General features: G+C 39.4%; 1 long non-coding RNA gene across 1 annotated transcript; it reads right to left on the bottom strand.

The window, feature by feature from the left end:
• Nucleotides 1-219: 219 nt before the first annotated feature.
• Nucleotides 220-3122, bottom strand: LOC125544074. The gene is made up of 4 exons (XR_007299260.1): nucleotides 2949-3122; nucleotides 1295-2264; nucleotides 812-1146; nucleotides 220-729 (listed from the first exon to the last, which is right to left on the bottom strand). It is a non-coding gene; the product is annotated as an uncharacterized LOC125544074 (long non-coding RNA).
• Between the last annotated feature and the right edge of the window lie 3903 nt (nucleotides 3123-7025).

Raw genomic sequence — 7025 nt, 5'->3', positions numbered from 1 at the left:
TCCATCAAACTGTTTGCTCTCTCCAGTCGCAGCCCTCCTCTCTGCAATCTCATCTCTCTTTCATCAGTTCTACCATGTCTAGAACAAGCTCGACGGCAGCAAGACGTAGCATGAACAAGCCGACGCGGCAAATGATCATGCAAATGACAAACGAATATATATTTGACACCCACTCTCAAGATTACAAATGATAAACGAGACTTGGTCTGGACAATCATAGAAGAGAGAAATGATGTTGCAACTTAACAGGCAAATATACAGATGAGAATTGCCACAATTCCAGGAAGTAGCACATCATATTGTCATTACATAAAGAGTGCTCTTGCATAAACATAGATAAACAGTAAAGCTTGCAACTATGTAATGTGGTACTGGGTTGCACTCTGCATGATGCAGTACCACATTACATAAGTAGTACCTCCGTCCAAAATAAAGCCTTCAATTTGAGAAGGCGCTAACCATCTCTATCTATCCAAAATAAACCCAACTCTGTCCAAAAAGAAACCAGGTTATGTCCAATAGAAGGCATGTCCACTTCATCTTCTATTTCTTCTTCCTAGGAATAACACTCTCCTTCTCCGTGATCTTCTCCTTCCTTTTCTTCTTCTTTGGTGCTACATGGATTATAGTTGTGGTCTATTTTGTCATTGGTAGATCCTCTATTTGGCTTGCAAGAAATTGATTGTCAGGAAGAGGTCTTGGTGCCTGGGATTCCTGGGACGGTTGTGACTGCAAATGTGAAAACATGTGTTACATCAGTTTTGGAATAGGAGAGTTTCCATGAGATTTACAAAAGTTGAAAAGAACTTACAGATTGCATCAGTATGTCCAGCACAGACATGTTCTGTTCCCACACTTGTTAGCATGTTAGCTGCCAAGCTTTGCATGAACATGTGTATTTGTTAATGTCAACCTTGTACTCGCCTCTGAGTCCCAAGACAGTAAAGATGCCTTTGCCAGAAGGCAATGCCCGACAATTATTAGCCATTTCTGCATTCTTATCACATAAATTTTTGAACTTAGGACAAATTGTTCCAGACCACTCTTCACTTTCCTTGTTCTTGCTATAAAACCTTGTCAACAATGGATTTTTGATTTTTTTTGAACATGCTCATGACAGGCAGCTCTCTAGCATCAAGTATCCACCTTCATTGATAAGAAACAAATCAGTTCAAAATGTAAATTCAAACCAGATATATCATCGACATAGCAGCGAGATAGTGTACTATGTAGAACTAGAATGGAAAAATATATACCAAAATATATTAGAATTGAAAAGCGATAGGAAACTTACTTATTAAAGACCTCACAATTATTGTTTAGTAGCAGGTCACACTTTGGTAATTATTGGAAAAAAGCCCTGCACCAGGAACTTGGTTCAATTGCTTCTACGTACTCATAAGCTTCCGGATTTAATTCCTTCATGTCATTCATGTTTTTTCTCCAGTCAATTTTATTGTAGGACCTTGCAATTGCCCATAACTTGTTCTTCAGGTTACCGCCCTTCCACTTCTTTGCAAAATTTTGGTAAAGGTGCCTCACACAAAACCTGTGTTGTGCATGAGGGAACAGAGCAATAACGACATTTATTAGTCCTTTTTGCCTATCACTCATCACTGTCCAAGGTGTTGTGTTCACTATGTGCATATCATCTTTCAAAGTTTGTAGAAACCACTTCCATGTTGGTGTGTCCTCCACTTCAACTGCAGCCATAGCAATGGGGAAAATACAGTTGTTTGGATCAATCCCTACAGCAGTCAACAATTGTCCACCATATTTTGTTTTAAGATGGCACCCATCAACACAAATAACAGGCCCGCATCCAGGTAAAAAGCCTCTTTTACAAGCATCTAATATTTTGTTTTAAGGTGCTGTGTTTACTCATGATATCAAGCATTGTAGGTGAGCCAATTATGCATATGTCAACCATATCCAGTTCACTATAAATATCACCATGATCCATGTACAACTTGAAATGCTTGAACTTTGGCACAACATCAATCATACGAAGACAATCTACATCTATATCGATAATTCTCAGTCCATTATCCAAATTCATGCCAGGAAGTAACCAGAAACACTGCACTTTACTTGGATCATAGCCAAGCTGCTACACAAAATCTTTAATCCACAGTGGCGGCCAGGTTTCAACCTCAGAATGATCAAAGAAATCTGTTTTCAATCCATGTATTTCTTGTTTGCGCCAAAGCCGAGAAAAACCCCACCATGATTAATCTCTACCGAGAACAACTCTTCCTCGGGTCCTATTATACATGAAAAATTGAGTACTAAAAAAACATCTTGATCACTAAACCGTGCAAACTTAATGCGGGTATATAAACCGTGACACTATTGATTAGAGGCCAAATGTACATACATACTACATTATGCAGCAAGTAGCAGGTGTGACACACTTGTTTAAGTAGCAGGTGTACATGCACAGACAATGAAGCATTAAGCACCTCAGTAAAATATATTCTTTGATATGATTCTTTTCCTTTTGCATCACCACTAGGACATATATACATCAGCAGTACAATTTCAAATGCTACTATAGGTGTACAGGACGAGTTTATAATGCAAAAAAAGATACCACTGTACATAATAAGGCTTCAGTTACAACAGGGATTATATACTACAGGAAAAATAATGCCCAAATCACCATACGCACAGGAAGATGCCCAAATCTCCATACGTACAGGAAGATGCCCAAATCGCCATACATACAGTATGGATTATGTACAACATTAACTCTTTTGAAATAGATTTCAGTACAACAAGATTTTAGTTCAGAAGATTTCAGTAGAGGAAGAGAAGCCATATGTACATTCGGACTGAATCGACACAATATCTAAGCTATAATGGCCAAATCGTGCCAAATCTTGCTACTCTATTGAAATATCTAAGCTAAAAGGGGGTGCAACAGGGATTGGGGTTAGGGTTCTTACCAGTTACCATACTCCGGAGGATGGAGCCATCGGACCAGCGCCGCGGACGGATTAGCAGCCCCGACTCCCGTCCTGCGCCTCCAATCGCTGGACATCAAGCGTGAACGCTGTCGGTCTCTGCCATATTGCCGCCTCAGAGAGCTTCATTCATGGAAGAGAGATGGAGGGTCTGAGAATGAGACGAGCTAAGAATTCAAGGGCTTTCCTGCAAATAAGCGCCTCACTGTTTAGCTTGGTGGGCCCCTCTGGTCGATGTGGCACCGGTCCAGGTGACACGTCGGCCGGTCAACGCTGCTTGGGCGACCATAGGACCTGTAGTGAATGACTTGAAATAGTTTTGGGACCCAAATCTGCACTTTGATAGTTATAGGACTAAAGTGACACACCAACAGTGATTGTCCCAGCAGTGATTGTTGGCTGACGTGTCACCTGGACCAGTGCCACAACGACCCAGGGCGCGTGGTGGAAGATTTCCCGCCATTGGTGGTTGATACATTATGCAATTTGGTCCATCAAACTGTTTGCTCTCTCCAGTCGCAGCCCTCCTCTCTGCAATCTCATCTCTCTTTCATCAGTTCTGCCATGTCTGGAACAAACTCGACGGCAGCAAGACGTAGCAGGAACAAGCCGGCGCGGCAAATGATCATGCAAATGACAAACGAATATATATTTGACACCCACTCTCAAGATTACAAATGATAAACGAGACTTGGTCTGGACAATCATAGAAGAGAGAAATGATGTTGCAACTTAACATTCAAATATATAGATGAGAATTGCCACAATTCCAGGAAGTAGCACATCATATTGTCATTACATAAAGAGTGCTCTTGCATAAACATAGATAAACAGTAAAGATTGCAACTATGCAATGTGGTACTGGGTTGCACTCTGCGTGATGCAGTACCACATTACATAACTAGTACCTCCATCTAAAATAAAGCCTTCAATTTGAGAAGGCCCTAACCATCTCTATCTATCCAAAATAAACCCAACTCTATTCAAAAAGAAACCAGGTTCTATCCAATAGAAGGCATATCCACTTCATCTTCTATTTCTTCTTCCTAGGAATAACACTCTCCTTCTCCATGATCTTCTCCTTCCTTTTCTTCTTCTTTGGTGCTACATGGATTATAGTTGTGGTCTATTTTGTCATTGGTAGATCCTCTATTTGGCTTGCAAGAAATTGATTGTCAGGAAGAGGTCTTGGTGCCTGGGATTCCTGGGACGGTTGTGACTGCAAATGTGAAAACATGTGTTACATCAGTTTTGGAATAGGTGAGTTTCCATGAGATTTACAAAAGTTGAAAAGAACTTACAGATTGTATCAGTATGTCCAGCACAGACATGTTCTGCTCCCACACTTGTTAGCCTGTTAGCTGCCAAGCTTTGCATGAACATGTGTATTTGTTAATGTCAACCTTGTACTCGCCTCTGAGTCCCAAGACAGTAAAGATGCCTTTGCCAGAAGGCAATGCCTGACAATTATTAGCCATTTCTGCATTCTTATCAAGTAACTTTTTGAACTTAGGACAAATTGTTCCAGGCCACTCTTCACTTTCCTTGTTCTTGCTATAAAACCTTGTCAACAATGGATTTTTGATTTTTTTGAACATGCTCATGACAGGCAGCTCTCTAGCATCAAGTATCCACCTTCATTGATAAGAAACAAATCATTTCAAAATGTAAATTCAAACCAGATATATCGCCGACATAGCAGCGAGATAGTGCACTATGTAGAACTAGAATGGAAAAATATATACCAAAATAAAATTATGAATCTTGTCTTGGCAGTACCTAAGTGGTGATTTACTTTATTTTACTAACAGATCTTATGAGTTTTCTATTGAGTTTTGTGTTGTGAAGTTTTCAAGTTTTGGGTGAAAGCTTCGATGGACTACGAAATAAGGAGTGGGAAGAGCCTAAGCTTGGGGATGCCCAAGGCACCCTAAGGTAATATTCAAGGACAACCAAGCATCTAAGCTTGGGGATGCCCCGGATGGCATCCCCTCTTTCGTCTTCGTTCATCGGTAACCTTACTTGGAGCTATATTTTATTCACCACATGATATGTGTTTTGCTTGGAGGGTCATTTTATTTTATTAGGATTTGCTTGCTGTTTGAATATTATCCCAAATCTGAAATTCTTAAATGTTAGAGAGTCTTCACATAGTTACATAATTATTCGACTACTTATTGATCTTCACTTATATTTTTTGAGTAGTTTGTCATTTGCTCTAGTGCTTCACTTATATCTTTTTAGAGCACGACGGTAGTTTTATTTTGAAGAAATTTTTGAACTCTCATGCTTCACTTATATTATTTTGAGAGTCTCTAAATAACATGGTAATTTTCTTAGGTTATGAATTTAGTCCCAATATGATGGGTATCCAAGAGGGATATAATAAAAACTTTCATATAAAATGCATTGAATACTATGAGAAGTTTGATTCCTTATGATTGTTTTGAGATATGAATATGGTGATATTAGAGTCATGCTAGTGAGTAATTGTGAATTTGAGAAATACTTGTGTTAAGGTTTGTGAGTCCCGTAGCATGCACGTATGGTGAACCGTTATGTAACGAAGTTGGAGCATGACATATTTTTTGATTGTCTTCTTTATGAGTGGCGGTCGGGGACGAGCGATGGTCTTTTCCTACCAATCTATCCCCCCAGGAGTATGCGTGTAGTACTTTGTTTCGATAGCTAGTAGACTTTTGCAATAAGTAGCTATGTGTTTGATCTCTCTCTCTCTCTCGTGTTCTTGATTTTGCACGATCTTGTTGTACTGCGAGCTTTGCTATTATAGTTGGATCTTATGATGTTTCTCCCCCTCTACCTTCTTGTAATGGATTGAGTTTTCCCTTTGAAGTTATTTTATCGGATTGAGTCTTTAAGGATTTGAGAACACTTGATGTATGTCTTGCATGTGCTTATCTGTGGTGACAATGGGATATTCACGTGATCTACTTGATGTATGTTTTGGTGATCAACTTGCGGATTCTGTGACCTTCTGAACTTATGCATAGGGGTTGGCACACGTTTCTTGTCTTGACTCTCTGGTAGAAACTTTGGGGCACTCTTGGAAATTCTTTGTGTTGGTTTGAATAGATGAATTTGAGATTGTGTGATGCATATCGTATAATCAAACCCGCGGATACTTGTGGTGACATTGAAGTATCTAGGTGACACTAGGGTTTTGGTTGATGTGTGTCTTAAGGTGTTATTTTAGTATGAACTCTAGGGCTGTTTGTGACACTTATAGGAATAGCCCAATAGATCGATCAGAAAGAATAACTTTGAGGTGGTTTCGTACCCTACAATAATCTCTTCGTTTGTTCTCCGCTATTAGTGACTTTGGAGTGACTCTTTGTTGCATGTTGAGGGGTTGTTATATGATCTAATTATGTTATCATTATTGAGAGAACTTGCACTAGTGAAAGTATGAACCCTAGGCCTTGTTTCTAAGCATTACAATACCATTTTTCTCACTTTTGTTACTTGTTATCTTGCTGTTTTTATATTTTCAGATTACAAAAACCTACATCTACCATCCATATTGCACTTTTATCACCATCTCTTCGCCGAACTAGTGCACCTATACAATTTACCATTGTATTGGGTGTGTTGGGGACACAAGATACTCTTTGTTATTTGGTTGCAGGGTTGTTTGAGAGAGACCATCTTCAGCCTACGCCTCCCACAAATTGATAAATCCTTAGGTCATCCACTGAGGGAAATTTATTGCTGTCCTACAAAACTCTGCACTTGGAGGCCCCACAACGTCTACAAGGATAAAGTTGCGTAGTAGACATCACCTGCCTATATATAGTGGAGTGATTATCTTTTTCTCTTCATAACAAGCATTTCAATTTGTGTACGTGGTATTAAAGAAAAGAAACTCTCTATTTAACGTGACTAACTGTATGACTCCTACTTACTATTAGTAGTATTGTTCACTTGTGCTCCCCGACCCTCCTTCATTGAACAACCCCATAGGTGAATAAACATACAGTATTAGTATTTATATAGAATGAACAAGCTCGAACTATTTTGGCTTTGTGATATCAATGGTAC

Source organism: Triticum urartu, chromosome 3, assembly GCF_003073215.2.
Source record: "Triticum urartu cultivar G1812 chromosome 3, Tu2.1, whole genome shotgun sequence".
Classification (NCBI taxonomy): domain Eukaryota; kingdom Viridiplantae; phylum Streptophyta; class Magnoliopsida; order Poales; family Poaceae; genus Triticum; species Triticum urartu.
Note: the sequence above shows the minus strand (reverse complement) of the source record. Positions and strands in the feature narration are given on the sequence as shown.